Raw genomic sequence first — 23,232 nt, forward strand, 5'->3', positions numbered from 1 at the left:
TCCCCAGCCAAAATGCTTTAAGATGGGTTGACTCCCATAATTCCCTAGCTTGCATCCTTTAAGGGGTGGAATTCAACTCCCAGAATTCCCCAAGCCAGCATGCTTTAAGATGGTTGGCTCCCAGAATTCACAGCCAGCACAGTAAAATGTGCAGAGTTCAACTCCCAGAATTCCCTAGCTTGCATCCTTTAAGATAGGTGGACTTCAGCTCCCAGAATTCCCCAGCCAGCATGCTTTAAGATGGGTGGACTTCCACTCCCAGAATTCCCCACCTGGCATCCTTTAAGATGGGTGGACTTCAGCTCCCAGAATTCCCCACCTGGCATCCTTTAAGATGGGTGGAATTCAACTCCCAGAATTCCCCAGCCAGCATGCTTTAAGATGGGTGGACTTCCACTCCCAGAATTCCCCAGCCAGCCTGCTTTGAGATGGGTCGACTCCCAGAATTCACAGCCAGCACAGTAAAATGTGCAGAGTTCAACTCCCAGGATTCCCTAGCTTGCATCCTTTAAGATAGGTGGACTTCAACTCCCAGAATTCCCCAGCCAGCCTGCTTTAAGGTGGGTTGACTCCCAGAATTCACAGCCAGCACAGTAAAATGTGCAGAGTTCAACTCCCAGAATTCCCTAGCTTGCATCCTTTTAAGATGGGTGGACTTCAATTCCCAAAATTTCCTAGCTTGCATCCTTTTAAGATGGATGGACTTCACCTCCCAGAATTCCCCAGCTGGCATGCTTTAAGATGGGTGGACTTCAGTGGTGGGATGCAAAGCAAAAGCTGGCTGGGGAATTCTGGGAGTTGAAGTCCGCCAGGCTTAGCCCTGCCTTAAAAGTTACCCAAGTTGAAAAAACAAACCCTGGCCTGAACCATCAGGCCAAGAAGGTTCCTTCCCACGCTGAACCGCTGCTTTCCATCAGAGGAGGGTTAATTTAGGCCAGGTGGCTAAAGAGATTACCTTGAACTGGGACACCTGCCCACACAGATTGCCATAGTTTCCCTTGCAAAACAACTCCTGCCCTTTTGCGCTGCAACACACCCTTGGAAGTGTGACGGGCGTGCTTCCCTTGGCACGGCGTGATCGGATGATACCCTGATCCCTGTTCCTGCCTTTGACTTCACAGTCTTTGGACTTGGGCCTAGTTGAGCTTCGTCTGGCTAATCCTGGTCTGTTCTTCCAGTTTTACCGGGGGTCCTCTTGGATCTTAATTAGAGATGGGAAGGCCTGCAGGAAAAAAACAGGGTTTAAAAAGAATAATAATTTCTGAGGGGGGGGTTCCTGAATGGCTTTGGGGGGAAAGGAAAAAACAAACAAACTCTGTTTTTCCCTACCCCCGCCCCATTTTTCTAGTTTTTTTTCAAGGCCTTCCCATTTCTAATCTTGAGATTGCCCTCTAAAGCAGGGGTGAGGAACTATTGCCAACTTTATACCCTGTGGAATTCATCTCCCAGAATTCCCCAGCCAGCAGGCTTTAAGATGGGTGGACTTCCACTCCCAGAATCCCCCAGCCAGCCATTCTTTAAGATAGGTGGACTTCCACTCCCAGAATCCCCCATCCAGCATGCTTTAAGATAAGTGGACTTCAACTCCCAGAATTCCCCAGCCAGCAGGCTTTAAGAGGGGTGGACTTCCACTCCCAGAATCCCCCAGCCACCATGCTTTAAGATGGGTGGACTTCCACTCCCAGAATTCCCCAGCCAGCATGCTTTAAGAGGGGGGACTTCCACTCCCAGAATCCCCCAGCCAGCAGGCTTTAAGAGGGGGGACTTCCACTCCCAGAATCCCCCAGACAGCCTGCTTTAAGATAAGTGGACTTCAACTCCCAGAATTCCCCAGCCACCATGCTTTAAGATGGGTGGACTTCCACTCCCAGAATTCCCCAGCCAGAATGCTTTAAGATAAGTGGACTTCAACTCCCAGAATTCCCCAGCCACCATGCTTTAAGAGGGGAGGACTTCAACTCCCAGAATTCCCCAGCCACCATGCTTTAAGAGGGGAGGACTTCCACTCCCAGAATTCCCCAGCCAGCATGCTTTAAGAGGGGTCAACTCCCAGAATTCACAGCCAGCACAGTAAAATGTGCAGAGTTCAACTCCCAGAATTCCCTAGCTTGCATCCTTTAAGATGGGTGGATTTCAGTGCTGGGATTCAAAAAAATTTACCATCGGTTCTGTGGGTGTGGCTTGGTAGGCGTGGCATGGCTTGGTGGGAGTGGCTTGGGCATGGCAGGGGAAGAATACTGCAAAATCTCCATTCCCACCCCACTCCAGGGGAAGGATACTGTAAAAGCCCCATTCCCTCCCCACTCCAGGGGAAGGATACTGTAAAAGCTCCATTCCGTCCCCACTCCAGGGGGAAGGATACTGTAAAAGCCCCATTCCCTCCCCACTCCAGGGGAAGGATACTGTAAAAGCTCCATTCCGTCCCCACTCCAGGGGGAAGGATACTGTAAAAGCTCCATTCCCTCCCCACTCTGGGGGGCGAGGGAAGGTTACTGCAAAATCCCCATTTCCTCCCAATCAGCTGGGACTCGGGAGGCAGAGAATAGATGGGGGCGGGGCCAGCCAGAGGTGGCCGGTTCTCCGAACTACTCAAAATTTCCGCTACAGGTTCGCCAGAACTGGTCAGAACCTGCTGAAACTTCCAGAAGCCCCCAGCCAGTTTCCTTTAAAACGGCTGGACTTCAATTCCCCAGCCAGCGCAGGAACTGATCAAGTCCACCCATCTTAAAACACTCTGGCTGGTGAATTCTAGGAATTGAAGCCTAGACGTCTTAAAATTGCAAAATATGAAAAAACGCTGAGAAAAAAATCAGGAAGGAGTCCAGGAGCCCCATTTCTGACTTAACAAAATTTATTATGGCTTCTGAAAGCGGCGGGATTTAAATTATAAATTTGTCATTTTTTGGCAGTTCACAAAAGCCTGAAACAACTTTCCTTAGAAGTGATGCCACCAGACTCCTGGTTAATTAATTAATTTTGCAAGTCAGGACAATACAAACGTTGAATGGAAAGACGGAACGTGTGATTAAAATCTCGGTCTGGCTTTTCAAAACGATCACTTTGGGATATCAACAAAGCCGATTTCTGCTTCGGATTGAGAAAAATAAATCCTCTTTAGCAACTGAGTTTATTTTGATTTCTCAAATTTTAAACACCGTGGTTCTTCCTCCCAGAAGGACTCCGGGTGGCATACGAATGAAATATTAAAATATAAAAATGGTGTGTGTGTGTGTGGGTGTGTGTGTGTGTGTGTGTGTGTGTGTGTGTGTGTATGTATATATATATATATATATATATATATGGTGTATCTATCTATCTATCTATCTATATATGGTGTATTTATATATATATAAATTTAAAAAGAGGCAAAGACCATAACAATTCAAAATTAAAAGTTCATTAAAAGTTTCCCACGCCCTTCTGTAATCCCGGCCTTGACACTAAATACTGTGAGTTTGCTATTCCGTTTATCTTCTGTTTCCCACTTCTCTCCCACGGTTCCACGCTCCGAAATTTTAAGACTACTCAGGCCTTAAGGTAGCAATGAACCTTCTCCTTTTATCCCGTAAAATGCCAGGATCCCGGACAACACTGTGCAAAATCCTTTTCAATCAAGCCAGCAATTTTTCCAGCCTCAAGTGACAGATTTCACCCATGTGCCTTTTTTTTTTTTTTCTTTCTTCCAGTCGTTTTTCAACAGGATTGAAGCCAGAAAGGATGAACTGAAATGGGATAAGCAAGAGGGAAAGATTGCTTGGTCTTCCAGAGATCCTGCTGAAATTAAGAGTGGGTGGGTGGGGTGTCCCCGGGGCAATGGGAAAATTTGTTCCCCATCATTTACATCAAGAGTTTCTCACTGTTGAATGGGGACTATCAATTTCCAAGATCCCCCAGGCAGCATGCCTTAAGATGGATGGACTTCAATTCCCAGAATTCCCCAGCCAGCATGCTTCAAAAGGGGTGGACTTCCACTCCCAGAATTCTGGGAATCGAAGTCCACCCCTCTTAAAGCATGCTAACTGGGGGATTCTGGGAGTGGAAGTCCACCCCTCTTAAAGCATGCTGGCTGGGGAATTCTGGGAGTGGAAGTCCACCCCTCTTAAAGCATTGCCGGCTGGGGAATTCTGGGAGTGGAAGTCCACCCGTCTTAAAGCATGGCTGGCTGGGGAATTCTGGGAGTGGAAGTCCACCCCTCTTAAAGCATTGCCGGCTGGGGAATTCTGGGAGAGGAAGTCCACCCATCTTAAAGCATGGCTGGCTGGGGAATTCTGGGAATTGAAGTCCACCCCTCTTAAAGCATGCTGGCTGGGGAATTCTGGGAGATGAAGTCCACCCCTCTTAAAGCATGCTGGCTGGGGAATTCTGGGAATTGAAGTCCACCCCTCTTAAAGCATGGCTGGCTGGGGAATTCTGGGAATTGAAGTCCACCCCTCTTAAAGCATGCTGGCTGGGGAATTCTGGGAGTGGAAGTCTATCCCTCTTAAAGCATGCTGGCTGGGGGATTCTGGGAGCTGAAGTCCACCCCTCTTAAAACATGGCTGGCTGGGGAATTCTGGGAGTGGAAGTCCACTCATCTTAAAGCATGGCTGGCTGGGGAATTCTGGGAGTGGAAGTCCACCCGTCTTAAAGCATGCTGGCTGGGGAATTCTGGGAGTGGAAGTCCACCCGTCTTAAAGCATGGCTGGCTGGGGAATTCTGGGAGTGGAAGTCCATCCCTCTTAAAGCATGCTGGCTGGGGAATTCTGGGAGTGGAAGTCCCCATTGCATCTTAAAGTTGCCAAGATTGGGAAACCCTGATCTAGATGCATCTTCCAACCAACCGCATAAGACAGCCGGCCTCTCCAGTTCCCACCATTTTGGGGTTTGTTTGTTTTTTTTAGACTACCAACGATGACTCAACCAAGCAAATAAATTCACGATTTCTATTCTTTCTGCAAAGCTACCTTTGGCCTGCTGGAGCAATCCTTACTCTGGACCAGGCCAGCCAAAACCGTAATTAGATGTCGAAAAGCAGAACGAAGCCGGTGCCAGATGCTGGCCTGTTTGCTCAAAACATGGAAAAGCAGTTTGCTGCATTTAAAAGAAAGAGAGATGGTTAAAGAAGATTGGCATCTTTCCCCTCCTCGAATGAAACCAGTTGAGCATTTAAAACCTGTTGGATCAGATCATCCATCCAAGTTTCTCGCTTTTAATTGGCTCGGCTCACCGTGGCAGCTTCCCAATACTTTTGAGATCGCAACTTCCAGAATCCCTTGGAGAAACATGGGAAGGGAATTATAAACCTTGCTTGTTTAAGCTCTTTTGGGAGGCGGCGATGCCCTTTAAGGCAAACAGCTCGGGACTGGCGCCTCGGGTGCGCACTCCAATAATCCGAGGATTGCATTTTGCACGCCTTCCAAATTTCACTTTGCATTCGGTTTTATTTTTGTGTTAACACAAGTTTCGTTTTGACTCTTGCCAAATTAAACTGGCTTACATTTCCCTCCTCGTTTGCCCCTTTGAAATGGTTACTGTCCTATAATTTCAAAGGTTTAGTCTTCAAAGAGCATGAAATATTTTAATTTCTAATTTTAATATTTTTTTAAAAAAAACTTCAGAACATTTTCAATATCTTAATTGGTCCTGTTTGATAGGCTGAGGTTTACGCAGGTAGTCCTCGACTTATGGTCACAATTGACCCCCCAACATTTCTGTTGCTAAGGGAGAGACAGTGGCTAAGGCAGTCCTTGACTTACAACAGTTTGTTTAGTGACTGTTCAAAGTTAACAATGGCGCTGAAAATGTGACTTATTTTTCACAGTTATGACCTTTGCAGCATCCCCATGGATCATGGCATCAAAATTCAGATACTTGGCAACTGGTTTCATATTTATGACGGTCGTAGTGTCCAGGTGTCACACAATCCCCTTTTGCGGCCGTCTGACAAGAAAAGCCAAGGGGTAAGTCGGATTCACTTAACAACGGTGTGACTAACTTAACAACGGCAGTGATCCACTTAACAACTGCGGCAAGAAAAGTCGTAAAATAGAGCAAAACTTACTTAACAACTGTCTCGCTTAGCAACATAAGTTTGGGGGTTCAATTGTGGTCATAATCAAGGACTACCTGTAATTATCTTATTGTTGCCTGTCTTGCAAAGAAAATACATTATTTGGAGAATATGTTCCCTTAGCAAGTGCAGGTACTCCTCGACTTACAACCATTTGTGCAGTGACCATTCAAAGTTATGACAACACTGAGAAAAGTGACTTATGACCAGTTCTCACACTTACGACTGTTGCAGCATCCCCGTGGTCACTGATCAAAATTCGGGTGCTTGGCAACCAGCCTATATCTACAAACAGATGCAGCATCCCGCCAGGGCCCTTCGATCCGCTTTTGCGACCTTCCCAGCTGGCTTCTGACAAGCCAAGGGTCAAGGAGGGAAGCCAGATTCGGTTAACGGCCACATGATTCGCTTAACAACGGCAGCAATTTGCTTAAGAGCCCAGGGCAAAAAAAAATAATTCTAAAATCAGACACGGTTCACTTTTTTTTTAAAAAAAAAAAACTTCTTCCATTTAGCAGCAGAAATTGTGAGCCCAATTGTGGTCATAAATCGAGGATCACGTGTACCGACCTTCTGTCGGGAACCTCAAAATTATCAGGGTTTCCAAGACATAAACCAACTGTAATTCGGTGACTGAAAAAAAGTCTGCTTTAGGCATCCGTTTGAAGGAATTTTTAAAAGAAAAGATAGAAGAAGGAGGAAGGTTTAAATTCCTCGCCCTCCCAAAACAGGAATGAAATGAATGTTATTTTACATAATCATATTTTGTTTGCTATGTTTTATGATACAGGTGGTCCCTGATTTATGACCATTCATTTAGTGACCATTTGAAGTTACCACGGCGCTGAAAAAAAGTGACTTGTGAAAAATTTGACGTCGCCACAATGTGAAAAAGAGGTTGAATTTGGGGAAGAAACCACAAACTCAGCTGGACCCTCCCATTTCAGTTTAATATGTTTAGGTTTAAAGGGGGAGTGTAAGTGTGTGTATAGACATACTTAACGTATGCCTATATTAGAGAACGATGGTGCTGGAGGAGACTCCTGCGAGTCCCTTGGAGTGCAAGGCGATCCAACCGGTCAGTCCTAGAGGAGATCAACCCTGACTGCTCTTTAGAAGGTCAGATCCTGAAGAGGAAACTCAAATACTTTGGCCACCTAATGAGAAGGAAGGACTCACTGGAGAAGAGCTCAATGCTGGGAAAGATTGAGGGCAAAAGAAGAAGGGGATGACAGAGAACGAGGTGTTGAGACTCTAGAAAGAGTGCAGAGAAGAGCAACAAAGAGGATTAGGGGACTGGAGGCTAAAACGTATGAAGAACGGTTGCAGGAACTGGGCCTGGCTGGTCTAGTGAAGAGAAGGACCAGGGGAGACAGGAGAGCATCTTCCAATATTTGAGGGGCTGCCACAGAGAGGAGGAAGGGGGTCAAGCTATTTTCCAAAGCAAAAGGAAGGAAGAAAGGAGGGAGGGAGGGAGGGAGGGAGGGAGGGAGGGAGGGAGGGAGGGAAGGAAGGTGGAAGGGAGGGAAAGAGAGAGAGAGAGAGAAAGAAAGAAAAGAAAGAAAGAAAAGAAATAAAAGAAAGAAAGAAAGAAAGAAAGAAAGATCTGAATGAACCATAGATGGACAGAAGACATGGCTAGTCTAGTGAAGAGAAGGACCAGGGGAGACAGGAGAGCATCTTCCAATATTTGAGGGGCTGCACAGAGAGGAGGAAGGGGGTCAAGCTATTCTAGTTATTTGGTTTAAAATGGGATTTTATTGTACATGTTTCTTAACTTGTGTTCGCCGCCCTGAGTCCTTCGGGAGAATGGCGGCATATAAATACATGTAATAAATAATGAGTAATAAATATTCTCCAATGCACCCAAAGGCCAGACAAGGAACAATGGATGGAAACTGAACAAGGAGAGATTCAACCTGGAAATAAGGAGAATTTTTCTGACAGTGAGAACAATCAACCCATGGAACAGAAGTTGCCTTCGGAAGTTGTGGGAGCTTCATCACTGGAAGCTTTCGAGAAGAGACTGGGCTGCCATCGGTCAGAAATGGTGTAGGGTCTCCTTGCTTGGACAGGGGGTTGGACTAGATGACCTTCGAGGTCCCTTCCCACTCTGTTATTCTATTCTTCTTCTTATTCTGTTACAAAACAGAAATAAGGTTGAATTTTTTTCCAGTGCAGATATTTTTTTTTTTCAGAAGAGATTGGACAACCGCTTGAATGGTTCAGAGAGTCCTCGACTTACGACGGTTCATTCATTCCAATGACCGTTTGAAGTCACGACGGCCCTGGAAAAAAAAAGGGACACGACCATTTTTTTCCCACTTATGGCCATGGCAAGCAGTCCCACGGTCATGGGATCGAAATTCAGAAGCTCGGCCACCGACTCATAGTTATGACGGTCGCAGTGTGCCTGGGTCACGTGATCCTCTTTTGCGACCTTCTGACAAAGCAAAGTCGATGGGGGGAAGCCAGATTCGCTTAACAACCAGGTGACTGATTTCATGACTGCAGGGATTCGCTTAACAACGGGGGGCAAGAAAGGTCGCAAAATGGGGCAAAACTCACTTATTTATTTATTTATTCAATTTATATACCGCCCACTCTCCTATTGGACTCAGGGCAGTGCACAGACAAGGATAAAAAACATACCAATACAAAATTTAAAATCAATTAAAAGAATTATACAGCTTTGGCCCACAATTTAAAACAATCCAATTAAAACTCAAGTTACACTTAAAAAGCTAAAAAGCCAAAAAGAGCTAAAAAATGTCTCGCTTAGCCACAGAAATTTGGGGCTCAATTGTGGTCGTACGTTGAGGACTGTCTCTATAGGGTAGGGGTCCCCAAACTTGGCAGCTTTCAGACTTGTGGACTTCAACTCCCAGAATTGTCCAGCCAGCATTTTCTCCTCTTCTATTTTATTCTGTTTCAAAGCGGTTGAAAGACACCGGGAATCTCAGAAAAAAAATCAAACCCGCACATTTTTTTTTTTTTTTCTCCCAGAATTGCAACCGGGCTCTTAAAAATTGTGGCAATCACCACAACAGCTTTAAACAACAACAACAACTACTACTACTACAATAGCAAACCATCTCTCCATTCTCTCGGTCGAGTAAATTAAAAGAAAAAGAACTCCCAAAAAAAAACCAAGAAAAAAAACTGCAGATGAAAGAGAGTTAAATTTAATTTGGTTTTTTTTTTCCCCAGATTGTCTTTCTTTCGTTGGGAGAGCACAGCTGTGTGTGTTTTTTTACATGCATGGTGTTTTAATGAGAATACGGTACAGTGTCCTGGGCTCAGATCCAAAATTCAATGCAGTGGGAAGGGAGGGAGGCTGTGAAGGGTGGAGAGGGAAAAAAAAACAACAGTATTTTGTTGGTTGCGAAGGACAAAGGCCACTCCGGACAAGATCTCAGCGCCGGGTAAGTTGGCTCCTTCTTCCTTTGCGTTGAGTGTTTCAGATTTTTTAAACTTAGTCTAGCTAAAAGTGGGGTGGAAATTGTTCCGAGACAGGAAAATCAGTAAACCCAGAAAATATCTCATGAGTTGCAAGGCTGAAGTTGGAATCCCTTTGCACTTGATCTGTCAACTTTGGGAGAATTTTTGTTTGCATCTGAAGAGGTTCCCTGTTAGGAGAAGATTTATTTTATTTATTTATTTATTGGTTCAATTTATATGCTGCCGTTCTCTGGAGACTCAGGGCGGTTTACAATGCTTTTTAAGCAATAGCCTTCATACTTTTGTATATACCTGCTTAGTAGGGCTTTCGGCCCCCCCAAGCGGTGTTCTTTCTTATACAAAGTCAACTTATTGCCCCCACAAACCGGGTCCTCATTTTACCTACCTCGGAAGGACGGAAGGCTGAGTCAACTTTGAGCCGATCAGAATCGAACTCCTGACTTTGAGCAGAGTTACCTGCAATACTGCCTTGTAACAACTGTGCCACCACAGATTCCTTCCTTCCTTCCTTCCTTCCTTCCTTCCTTCCTTCCATTGATTGATTGATTGGTTGGTTGGTTCGATTTATATGCCGCCCTTCTCCGGAGACTCAGGGCGGCTTACAATGCGTTAAGCAATAGCCTTCATACTTTTGTATATACCTGCTTAGTAGGGCTTTTGCCCCCCCCCAAGCGGTGTTCTTTTTTTTATACAAAGTCAGCTTATTGCCCCCACAATCCGGGTCCTCATTTTACCTACCTCGGAAGGATGGAAGGCTGAGTCAACCTTGAGCCTGGTGAGATTCGAACTTGCAGTAATTGCAGGCAGCTGGTGCTACTTAACAGCGCTTTAGTCTGCTGCGCCACCGAGGCTCTTGGGTTGAAGTCTTTGCCTTGAAGCCCAGCTGGACTTCAACGGTTAAGGAAGGGCTGTGTGGGGGGGATCCATGCCTTTATTCACAATGTTTTGATTGTGAAACAACAATAATTAATAATCTTTTATTATTATTGATTCGTTTGGGTGAAAGGAGAAATAAATAGAAGGGAAAGTTTGTAGCTCAGGGGTGAATTTGTCCTGGGGTCCTGGGTGCTCTCCGAGCTGGTGGTTTTCTTGCAAAATGTTTCACAACCCAACTAGGTTACAACATCATCATCATCAGGTGAGGGGGGTTGTGGAGCAAAGAGGACGGGGAGGAGGATTGTGGGGTCCTTGGTCTTCTCTGAACTGCGTAGTTTCCTGGCAGAGTTTTTGTGACCTAAACTAGATTACTATCATCAGTGCTAGAAGGGAAGGGGCTTGGAGGAGGAGGAGGAGGAGGAGGAGGGGAGGAGGAGGAGGAGGACTGTGGGGGGGGTCCTTGGTACATTTTGAACTTGGTGGTTTTCTTGAAGACATTTCGTGACCCAACTTGGGAACATCATCAGTGCTAGAAAGGTTTTTTTGCAGGGAGGAGGAGCAGGAGGACGATTGTGGGTTCCTTGGTGCTATCAGAGCTTGGCGGCCTTTTTGCAAATGTCTCACACAACCCAGCTAGGTTACATCATCAATGTTAGAAGGGAGTGGGGTTTGCAGGGAAGAGGAGGAGGGGGGGGAGGAGGAGGAGGAGGAGTGTTGGATGTTTATCCTACGGTTGGGTAGATAATATATAGAAAACTAGAACTTTGTCTGTGTTACCGAAGAGAACTGGAATTGTAAGCAAACTATGTTTTGTGTTGAACCGTGATTATTTGAAGAAGTGTTATCTTTGTTTTGAGAAGCCAAGTTTGTTTTTTACTACAAGTAAAGACTGTTTATTTTTCTATCAACGTTCAGAGTCTGTGAGTATCTGTGTATTTTTGCTAAGCAACGTATCAATTCGCTGTCTGGTCCGTTGCACCGTTTTGCCGAGGGCAAGTTTTACCCTCAACACTGAGGATGACCGTGGGGGTCCTTGGTGCTATCAGAGCTTGGCGGCCTTCTTGCAAATGTCTCACGACCCAGCTAGGTTACACCATCAGTGCCTAGGAGGGAGTGGGATTTGTTAAGAAATTCTTCTAAATCAGCTGAGCTTCAGGTTAACTATCTTTCAAATAGTTCCAAATCGTTTCGGGGAACTGAATCCATCAGCCCAACCAATTGAGGTGTCTTCCAAAGAAAGAGGAATATGTGTGCAATGAATCCTAAAATATTTTTCTTTTTTTTTTTTTTTAAACCATCAGGTGCCCGTTGCGGCCACTTAAAAGTCTCATCCGACTTTTAAGGCGTCACTCACAATCTGGCAGCTGCCCCTGATTTTTTTTTTTTTTTTTTAATTCTTAAGGAATTTTGTTTCGGGGAACTTCTAGCAGAAGTAAAAAAAGAGAAAGAAACTTCTACTGTTTTTTTTTTATTGCAAAAGTTTTACAATTACATTTTCACCCCATTTCCCCCCCCCAACCCACCCCAACCTCCCCAATCACCCTAACCCTCCCAAACCCCCCCTAGCCCTCCCCTCCCCCCCGGACTTCCACAGAATATAATCCAATCAAAACCCCCTTTTTATAAAACTTGAACCCCTCCATCCCCCATATAATTTTTCATCTTCACAAAACTCAAATATTTCTATCTTTATATAATACTTTCAGTGAAAAGCTATTTGATACTTCCTAGTTTGATATTTGTTCTGCACATAATCTATCCACTTTTTCCCCTCCCATTCATAAGTCTCTTGTGAGCGATCTTTTAAGTATGCTGAAATCTTCGCCATTTCTGCAAAACTGGCCATCTTCAAAGTCCATTCCTCAATAGTGGGCAAAGCTTCATTTTTCCAGTATTTACCTATCAATAATCTCGCTGCTGTTATCATATACAATATCAACTTAATTTCACCCAATGTAAAACCCTTAACTATACCCAATAAAAACAATTGTGGAGAAAATTGAATTTTTTTTTCTTAAAAACATTCTGCATGACCCACCAAATTTTTATCCAAAAAGCCTTAACTTTCTTACAAGTCCACCAAACATGATAATATGTAGCATCTAAGCAGTCACATCTCCAACATTTTGGCTGAACATTAGGGTACATAGAAACTTCTACTGTTGAGCAATTGTAACGCCAAGGACTTTTAAAATGTCACAACGTGATAAACAGGTTTTTTCACTTTATATACCCAAAAATGCTTCGTTTCACCCTTGAGAAATCTTCAAAGGAAGGCAAGAGAACTCGGGAAGGTATTTGAACGCTTCAAAAATGGAACGTTGTATTTTGAAGCTTTCGTTTCCCCCCTAACCACTGGTTCGCACTGCCAATGCACTTTTCTTTTGAACCTACAGTTAACTTTCTTCTTCTCTCAAAGCCACTCGGTTCCTCTCCATTTCTGTTTTCTGCTTCTTCGTTTTTTTTCCCCTTTACGGCGCGATAAAGGCACAGGCGGTCCCAGAGATCTGTTGCCGTTTTATCGATGGCATAAAAAAAGATTTACTTCAAAGGAGATCATCGGCCACAATATTTAGGCCTTGTGTTTTGATGCTCTTTGAAACTTGGGTAATAGTTAGGAATGGGCACGCGTAAGCGAAGTGCACGGTTTTTTCCATCTGTTGCAATTTCTCATCCAGCCTGTTCAACATTTAGTTTAAAACCCAGCCTGAAAATTCTCTGACAAGGACAAATTTGCTGGATCTTAATAAAGCAGGTAAGGAAACCTTTTCTTGCAGAGGAAGGGAAGGATTGACATATTTTTTATTTTTATTTTTATTTATTTTTATATGCCGCCCTTCTCCAGAGACTCAGGGCGGCTTACAATACGCTAAGCAATAGCCTTCATACTTTTGTATATTTATACAAAGTCAGCTTATTGCCCCCACAAACCGGGTCCTCATTTTACACACCTTAGAAAGGATGGAAGGATGAGTCGACCTTGAGCCTGGTGAGAATTGAACTCGCAGTAATTGCAGGCAGCTGGATGTTAAATGTTGCCTTAGTAGGAGTTAAATGCTTAGTAGATGTTAAATGCTGCCTTAGTAGGAGGCATTAGCCTCCTACGCCACTCAGACATAGAATATTTTGAATAGAATAGAATAGAATAGAATAGAATAGAATAGAATAGAATAGAATAGAATAGAATAGCAGAGTTGCAGAGTTGGAAGGGACCTTGGAGGTCATCTAGTCCAACCCCCTGCTCAGGCAGAAGAACCTATGTTATTTCAGACAACTGGCTGTCCAATCTCTTCTTAAAAACCTCCAGTGATGAAGCACCCACAATTTCTGGTGGCAAGCTGTTCCACTGGTTAATTGTCTTCACTGTTGGGAAGTTTCTCCTCAATTCCAGGTTGCTCCTCTCCTTGGTTAGTTTCCACCCGTCGCTTCTTGACCTGCCTTCTGGCGCTTTGGAAAATAGCTTGACCCCCCAAATCTTCTTCGGGGCAGCCCCTGAAATACTGAAACGCTGCTATCATGTCACCCCTAGTCTTTCTTTTCATCAAAATAGACATACCCAGTTCCAGCAACCGTTCTTTATATTTTGCTTCCCCTCTCCCCCCAAATCTCATTTCTCCTTTGTCCTTCTCTAACCAAATTGCAAAACGGGACATTTTGCCGAAGGCAGAGATCTAAGATAACCATCAGAATCAGAATCGGAATAGAGCTGGAAGGGACTTTGGAGGTCTTCTAGTCTAACCCCCCATCCGGAGGCAGGAAACCCTATCTCATTTCAGACAAGTGGCTGTCCAGTCTTTTCTTCAAGACCTCCAGTGTTGCACCACCCACAAGTTCTGGTGGCAAGCAGTTCCACTGGTTAATTGTCTTCATTGTCAGGAAGTTAATTCCAGGTTGCTTCTCTCCTTGGTTAGTTTCCATCCATTGTTTCTTGTCTGGTGCTTTGGAGAATAATTTGACCCCCTCTTCTTTGGGGAAGCCCCTGAGATATTGGAAGACTGCTATCATGTCCCCTCACCCCGGTCCTTCTTTGCAACTGTTCTTCATATGTTTTAGTCTCCAGGCCTTTAATCCTCTTAGTTGCTCTTCTCTGCACTTTTTCCAAAGTCTCAACATCTTTTTTTGGAGTTTGGTGACCAAAATAAGTTGCAGTATTCCAGGTGTGGACCTTACTATGTTATAGAAATGAAAAGCTGGAAAACAGACAGATGCATTTATTTGCGCAAAGGTTCAGTGCCGTTTTTGGTTGTTGCAAAACTGAACAAAGACGAGTTATGATTTCATGATTTATATATGTTTTCAAGACAAAAGAGTTCTATGAGCCTTTCCAGCTTTCATATATGGTTACATTATAAATACATTATACTTATATTACACTTTACTAATTACCAAACCATTACATGCTAGTTAATAAAATTATTTTGGCTACACATTTTTACTACTCCATCACTTTATAGTTTACAACTTTCCTTTAAGCGCTGTAATGTTTAAATGCAGAAATTATGACTATACTTTAAACCATAAGTAACTTTCTGTTCCCTATGCATGTCCTTTCAGATGTTCACATATATCTGTATTTCCGTAGTTTTGATTCTATTAAGAAAATATATAGAATCAGTGTGTTTTGACACAGTGCCATAGGTCAAGTAATTATGAGGAAATCTATGATGTAATTGCTTAGCTTCTCCTCCTTATCAGAGTCTTTCATCCACCAGAACACCATTCCTGAGCTTTCCTGATGGATGACAGCTGGGCCCCATCAGAAGATATATTTACCAATAATGGGGTTCAGCTGCGTCCAACAAGCACGTTTCTCTCTTATAATAATGGTAATAGAGAGGTTCTCTCAAACTTTAATAGAGAAGGTTATTCAGAGTTCATGGATTTGATCTGACTTTATGTATCTGACTTGGTATGATTATTTATTTTATTCACCTTATTTCTTATTTGCTATATCTACCTCAACTAAAGCTTTACGAAGTCATATTTCACGTGATTTTGATTCTGTGCCTCTGTTTACACAACCAAGGATCGTATTCGCTTTTTTGGGCGGCGGCCACACGTGGCTGGCCCGTGTTTAAGGGATCGTCCACTACGACTCCAAGGTCCCTCTCGCAGCGACTGTTTTTGAGCCAGGTTTCATCTCATCTGTACTCGTACAAGACAAGAGCCATTTGTCCGGAATTGAACAGGGCCGTGATGGTGAACCTATGGCACGCGTGCCACAGATGGCACGCGTAGCCATATCGCTGGGCACGCAAGCTCAGCTCTGGCACGCGCCAGCTGATTTTTCGGGCCTTCTGGGCCCACCAGAAGTAGGGAAACAGGCTGTTTCCTGCCTCCTGAGGGCCTCGGGGATGGGTGGGGGTGGGGAAGGCCCGTTTTTGGCTCTCCCCAGCCTCCAGAGCCTTTCTAGGAGTCTGGGGAGGGCGAAAATGGCTTTTCCCACCCCGCCGGAGGCCGAAAACGGCCCATTTGCCAACTTGGAGGGGTTGCATACGCATGCAAGGGGGCAGGGCGCATAGAATTTTGGGTGTGGGCACGCTCACGCGCGACATCCACACACACCCCCACTCCTGGCACACGATGGCAAAATGGTTAGCCATCACTGGAATAGGGTTTCTTGCTTGAGCTGAGGCATTCGACGACAGCAAGGGTCCCTAAACTCTGGTTCACGGACTGATACCAGTCTGATATGGAATGATGGGACCAAGCAACATTCCTGGGTCAGCCAGAGACAGTTTTATTTGCGCAGTTTCAGAACCAGATTCGTATCTGCAATTCTGAACAAAGGAAGAGTTCTGATACAGCTGCTTTTATACATATCCAAGACAAAGGATTCTGCTGGCACAGCAATTTTCCATATATGGTTAACATACATCCGTTACATGATAATTGACACTTTTTAATTAATAAATTCCTGCCTTAATTTATAGTACATGAGATAATTTTAGCTAAATATCCTCCTTAGTTCTGTATCCGCTGATGCGTAGATTCATGGCTGGCCTTGGATTAATAAGTAAGTTTTTGTTTCAGATGGATGTCTCTGCATCCTTGACAGATATCTTCCTCAGAAGACATATATTATACATGGTCCTTGCATCTTTGACAGATAGGCCCCTCAAACGATATATGTTTGCCAAGAATGGAATTTCGCTGACAGTGTAGTCTTTGAACAAGCACATTTCTTTCTTTATAATAATGTGAATAAACAGGGTCCTCCAGTGTTCATATAGCTGACCTTATATCATTCACTTTATTCACATTATTATATTATTTACCTTATCCACTTTAAATCCGTGACCCATTGGGAACCAGTCCACGCGAAGCTCCATTTGCCCATGTGCAAGTTTAAGTTGCGTGTGTGAAAGCATCGCTTCCCCACCCACTGCGGTCACCCACCGCCGTGGGAAAGATTGGGGCCCACTGGACTAGAACCAGGGGTGGGCTGTTGGGGGCTCACAGGGGTTCAGGAGACCCTCTAGCTAAGATTCGGTGCAGTTTGGAGAACCCCCAAATCCCACTCCTGGCTGGCCCCTCCCATCCCACCACTCCTCTCCCAGAAGTCCCCACGCGGCCCGTTTTGGATGCAGGAAAGTGCCGGGTGCGCGTGGAGGCTCGGGGAGGGCGAAAAACGGGCCTACTGGAAGTTCGGGAAGGCCAGAAACGGGCCGACCTCCAGAGGGCCTCCGGAGCCTGGGGAGGCCATTTTTGCCTTCCCAGAGGCTCAAGAAAAGCCTCCGGAGCCCGGGGAGGGTGAAAAGGCCACACCCATCATGGCCACGCCCACCCAGCAACCGGGCAGAAAACCCCTTGCTAAAATTTTTAAAGTCCACCTGTAACAAGAAGAGCCTCCAAGCCTCCTTCCAACCCTCTGATTCTATGAGTTTTTGAAATTAGGCTGAAGGGTTGCAGCCCAGCCTTGCCAATAAAAGTTTTGTTCAGCTAGGAATTAAAAAAAACAACAACAAAACCTTGAGGACTAGCTACCTGATCATTCGCTTCCACTTTGTCAGCAAGAGTCTGCTCTGTGCTGCAATAGGACTGAATATGCAACTTGCAAAGCGTGTTTGGCTACCTGGGACTTGACCTGTTTGAGTGCATCAAGTAGTATCTTAGAAATAGCAAGGCCCACTTTGCCAGTACAGGTAGTCCTCGGTTTACAACAGTTCATTTAGTGACCGTTCCAAGTTACGACGGCCCCAGAAGAAGTGACTTAGGAGTGTTTCTCACTCTTTAACGACCTGTGTAAACATCCCCGTGATCAAAATTCAGATGCTTGGCAACTGATTCATACTTATGACGGTCGCAGCGTCCCGGGGTCACATGACGTCCCCTTTTGCGACCTTCCGACATTCCAAGTCAAGGGGGGGGGAAGCCAGATTCACTTAACAACCGTGTTACTCATTTCACAACTGCAGGGATTAATCAATGTAGAAAGAAACAGCCCATTTCTGAGGGGAAGACTGGCATATTTAGTACAAAGTGACGAAGCTAGCTAATAATTCAGTGGGTGAAAATATCTTCCTTTTTTAAAAAAAAAATTCTTTTAATTTTTAAACAAACAAAACATAAAAAATCCATCTTCCATAACAATTGCAAACAGTGTGTCGGTCGGTTACAAATCCCTTGTACTTCGTCCCCATATTCATATTTTACTAATTATCTAATTTCTCATATCATCAACCTGATATATATCTTTGTATCATGATCCTCATTTATAATTTATCTAACAATGGCATTATCATTCCAGAAAAAAATATCTTCACATATTATATTATAACATTCATTTTAGATTTCATATTTCATTTCCATGTTTTAGAATCTAGCCATTGATAAAATAAGTCTCATATCTTAGATAAACAATATTACAATATTACATATCTTGTAATATTGTTTATCTTCCTGTTCTCTAATTTCAAATGTCAATTTACTCATTTCAGCACATTCCATAATTTTCTTAAAATATCTTCCTTTTCATAACTGTGAGGCATTGTTCATTTCCTATGAGAAGGAGAGTCAGTGACCTTCGGTTAATTTTATCTTATCTGGCATGGGAGTTTTTAATCATTTTGGCCTCTTCTCCCAACCAGGGGCCCTCCAGGTTAAGCAAATAATTGCCAGTTGTCCTTGATTTATGACCACAATTGAGCTCAAACTTTCCCCGCCCAAGCAAGACAGTGAAGCGAATTTTCTCCCTATTTTATATGATTATTTTTTTTTATCACGCTTAAGTGAGTCATTGTAGTTAGCACACACACACACACACCCGGTTGTTAAGTGAATCCGGCTTCTGCATTGACTTGGCTTGTCAAGTCAATGCAAAAGGAGATCACGTGATCCCGGGAAAACCGTCATAAGTACATGCCAGTAGCCAAGAGTCTGAATTTTGAATCAAGTGACCAGAGGGGAATGCTACAATGGTCGTATAAACTTGAAAAGCGGCCATAAAAGTCACTTTTTTCAGTGCCATTGTAACTTTTGAATGGTCCCTAAACGGACTGTTGTAAGTCAAGGATTCCCCATAAGGCCTCCCCAATTTAGGCCCTAAATTGCTGTTTTTCAACCTTCCCAAGACTATTTATTTACAGGCTCTCAACAAATTTCATCATATCTCTGGGAAGCCACGAAACAGCCGAACTAGGGATGGGTTCTAAAATTTTTTACTACCAGTTCTGTGGGTGTGGCTTATATTGTGGGTGTGGCTTGGTGGGAGGGGTTAATGTGATTGGTTGGGCGTGGCCAACTTTTTTTTTTTTTTACTCTTAAAAGCATTTTTTCTACAACTTTTAAGAAGTTGCAGAAAAAAATGCTTTTAGAAGCCTCTGACGATCCCAGCTGAGTTGCCTGCTTGGCAGAGGCTTTTTTTTTTTTTACTTTTAAAAACATTTTTTCAGCCGAAGAGGTTGTAGAAAAAATGCTTTTAAAAGTAAAAAAAAAAAAAAAGCCTCTGATGAGGTGGGCGGGGTAAGCAAGCGGCGACCGTGCCGGGGACCGGTTCAGGGGCGTGGCCAGCCAAGGTTATTACCGGTTCTCCGAACTACTACAAATTTTTACGACCGGTTCTTGCGAACCTGTGCGAACCAGGAGCAATGCATCACTGAGCCGAACCTTATCTGATGCCGTGGGAAGGGTGCTTGTTAGCTATAAAGAAGAGGCTGCTTTAATTTTTTTTTTTTTTTAATTTGATTTATATGCCGCCCTTCTCCGGAGACTCAGGGCGGCTTACAAGGCGTTAAGCAATAGCCTTCATCCTTTTGTATATATTTTATACAAAGTCAGCTTATTGCCCCCACAAACTGGGTCCTCATTTAACCCACCTTAGAAAGGATGGAAGGCTGAGTCAACCTTGAGCCTGGTGAGATTCGAACCTGCAGAAATTGCAGGCAGCTGGGTTAATAACAGGGTGCATTAAACCACTGTACTACCAAGGCTCTCCAATTTAAATGGAAAGGACTTAAACTTTAAATCATTTGGCATGGGAGCCTAACTTAGGAGTTCCAAATTTGTCTGAGTAGCAGCAGGTTTTCCAGAAATAATAAAAATTGCAGGAATATTTCTGTAGAGTGGGTGGTCTCTGAGCTTGGGTATTTCTTTGCAAATGTTTCATGACCCAACTAGGTAACATCATCAGAGCTAGAAGGGAGTGGGGTTTGTGGTGGGGGAGGGGGAAGAGGAGGAGGACTGTGGGGGTCCTTGGTGCTCTCTGAGCTTGGTTGTTTTCCTGCAGATGTTTCGTGACCCATCTAGATAATATCATCAGTGCTAGAAGTGGGGAGGAGGAAAAGGAAGAAGAGGAGAAGAAAGAGGAGGAGGAGGGGGTGAGCATTGTGGGGCTCCTTGGTGCTCTCTGAGCTTGCTCGTTTTCTTGCAGACGTTTCATGACCCAATTAGGTAACATCATCAGTGCTAGAAGGGAGTGGGGTTTGCAGAGAAGAGGAAAAGGAGGGGGAGGAAGAGGAGGAGGAGGAGGAAGACTGTGGGTCCTTGGTGGTCTCTGAGCTTGGTTGTTTTCCTGCAGACGTTTCGTGACCTATCTAGGTAATATCATCAGTGCTAGAGGGAGGGATTAGGATCAGGAAGAGGAAGAGGAGGAAAAGAAAGAGGAGGAGGAGGGGGTAGCATTGTGTGGTCCTTAAGTGCTTTGCTGGCTGGGGAATTCTGGGAGTTGAAGTCCACCAGGCTTAAAGTTGCCAAGGTTGGAGACCCCTGATTTAGAGTAGAATAGAGTAAGGGAGGGGAGAGGAGAGGAGGAGAGGAGAAAGAGTAAAATAGTATTAAGAATATTAGTATTAAGTATTAAGAATTAAGAATTAAGTATTAAGGGCGGCTACTGCTTAACGCAATGGCTATTGCTTAACTCAGTGCCTTCCGCCGTGCCCTTAAAACCCACTTTTTCCAGCAAGCCGGGCTGGCTTAAGAAGAAATTTTTAAATTTTACATTTTTTAAATGTTTTAATTGGTTTGTGATTTTTAAATTTTTGGGCCAAATTTATATATATTTTAATTGTTCTTAATATTTGTAGTTTATGTTCTTAATTCTGGCTGTGAACTGCCCTGAGTCCTTAGGGAGAAGGGCGGTATATAAATTGAAAAATAAAATAAAATAAATAAAAATAAAACGCACTGTAAGCCGACCTGAGTCTCTGGAGAAGGGCGGCATATAAATCAAATTTAAAAAAAAAGATTATTATTATTAATATTTCTATGCCGCCCACTCTCCGAGGACTCTGGGTAGCTTACACCAAAGACAGTATACTAAATAGCATATTGTCCCCAACAATCTGGGTCCTCATTTTACCCACCTCGGAAGGATGGAAGGCTGAGTCAACCTTGAGCCGGTGGGATTTGATCCGCTGATCTGCTGAACTAGCAGTCAGATGAAGTAACTGCAGTACTGCACCCTAACCACTGCGCCACCCCGGCTCTTCTTAATAGAATTAAGAATGGAAGGGAAGGGAAGGGAAGGGGAGGGGAGGGGAGGGGAGGGGAGGGGAGGGGAGAGAAAGAGAAAGAGAAAGAGAAAGAGAAAGAGAAAGAGAAAGAGAAAGAGAAAGAGAAAGAGATGGAAGGGACCTTGGAGGTCTTCTAGTCCAACCCCCTGCTTCGGCAGGAAACCTTTGGTGACTGTTTGAAGTTACAACAACCCCGAAAAAAGGGATTTTACGACTGTCCTTCACAATTACGACCGTTTATTATAGCATCCCCACGGTCACATAATCAAAGTTGGCAACTAACTCGTATTTATGACCGTCACAGCGTCCCGGGGTCATGTGATCCCTTTTGCAACTTTCTGCGAAGCAAAATCAATTGGGGGAAGAAGGCAGATTCACGTAACAGCCCTGTTACTAATTGAACAACCTATGGCAGTCGTAAAATGGGACAAAATGCAATTGTTTCACTTAACAACAGAAATCTTGGGCTCAGTCGTGGTCGTAAATCAAGGACTACCTTGTATCTACGGTCTTAAACTGAGCAGGCGCAGTGTTTCTCAAATCTGGAAACTTTTAAGCCAGGCAACTTCAACTCCCAGAATTCCCCATCCATCCATTCATCCAGCCTATTATATTATAACGTGCGGACCATCTGCAGTACCGCAGAGCACCGCGGGCGGCAGCCGAGAGCAGCTTCTTTGTCTCCTCATCCCGGGGCGTCTGGTTAGATTGTCTCGCGAGACTAAATCCCAGGGACGCGAGAGAGGACAGAAAAAAAACGCACAGCGCTAGGGAGAGGGGGCGGGGCTTGCCTAAACCGGAAGAGAGCTTTGCCAGTAGTCGGGCATGGAGCCGGAAGGCGGAAAGATCCATCTGGAAAGCCTGGAGAAGGGTCACGCGTGGGAGTGGCGTGTCGCTGAACACGGGTGGGAGTGGAAACGTGGGAACGGTCGCTGCAAGCTTTAAAGTTTGGGCCTGAGGGCGGAGCTGGAGGCTGTTATTTCCTAGCAAGGCAGGCGGGAGTTCAACAGGTGCAGAGCCTCCCTCCCATTTGGATCTACTGCTGCCCCTGTTGAGTGTCTGCCTGCCGCTTCCCGGATTTTGGAGAGGTAAAGCGAAAGTTGGGTAGGGGGGGATCGACCTGTGGGATTCCTGTCTAATTTGGGGCTTGGGTGGGGGTGGGGGTGTTTAAGTTCTTGCTAAACTTTTTGCAGGGCTGATCCTTCTTATCCAAGCATTTCCCTATTGCACAGCTGGCCCTGTTGAATTTCTGCCTGCTGGAGAGGAAAAAAAAAGATTAGCAAAACTTCTTACGGCGAGCTTTCCTGGAGAATGTCTGCCTGCATTTCCCTATTGCACAGCTGGCCCTGTTGAATTGCTGCCTGCTGGAGGGGAAAAAAAAGAGATTTCTTAGCAAAACTTCTTACGGCGAGCTTTCCTGGGGAATGTCTGCCTGCTTTGCTCCAAAAATGGGAGAGAGATGGGCTGCCTTGAATTTCTGTGCCTTGGTAAAAAAAAAGCAAGAATTTGGCTGGGAAAAATAACAGGATTTCAGGATGGGCCGGGACTGGAAGGATGTGGGGCGGAGGAGAGATGGGGTCGATTTTAGAGGACGGTCCAGGCAACTTTGTGCAGGTTTAAGTGCAAAAAAAAAAAAATGCTAATTCTTCTTTATGCAGAGTCAGGAATTCAACAGGGGAAGCTGCCTCTCTCTCTCTCTCTCTCTCTCTCTCTCTCTCTCTCTCTCTCTCTCTCTCTCTCTCTCTCTCTCTCTCTCTCTCTCTCTCTCTCTCTCTCCTGGAAGTTTGGCTCTGTTTTGAAACTGAATAGATTAACATTAACAGAGTTGGAAGGGGCCTTGTAAGGTCGGCAGTTCTAATCCCTTGTATAAGTCTTCCTGCGTGAGCAGGGGGT

At 44.5% G+C, this 23,232-nt stretch overlaps 1 protein-coding gene across 1 annotated transcript in view; it reads left to right on the plus strand.

Annotated features, from left to right (window-relative positions):
* Positions 1-9,441: 9,441 nt before the first annotated feature.
* Positions 9,442-23,232, plus strand: part of LOC139308456 (aldehyde dehydrogenase family 3 member A2-like) — a 46,451-nt gene continuing 32,660 nt past the window's right edge. The window contains 1 exon segment of the mRNA XM_070931984.1: positions 9,442-9,474. The gene's annotated coding sequence lies outside the window, so the exon portion shown is untranslated.

The sequence above is a fragment of the Pituophis catenifer genome, unplaced genomic scaffold (assembly GCF_029215685.1).
Source record: "Pituophis catenifer annectens isolate HBS135680 unplaced genomic scaffold, rPitCat1.0.hap2 SCAF_1, whole genome shotgun sequence".
Taxonomy (NCBI): domain Eukaryota; kingdom Metazoa; phylum Chordata; class Lepidosauria; order Squamata; family Colubridae; genus Pituophis; species Pituophis catenifer.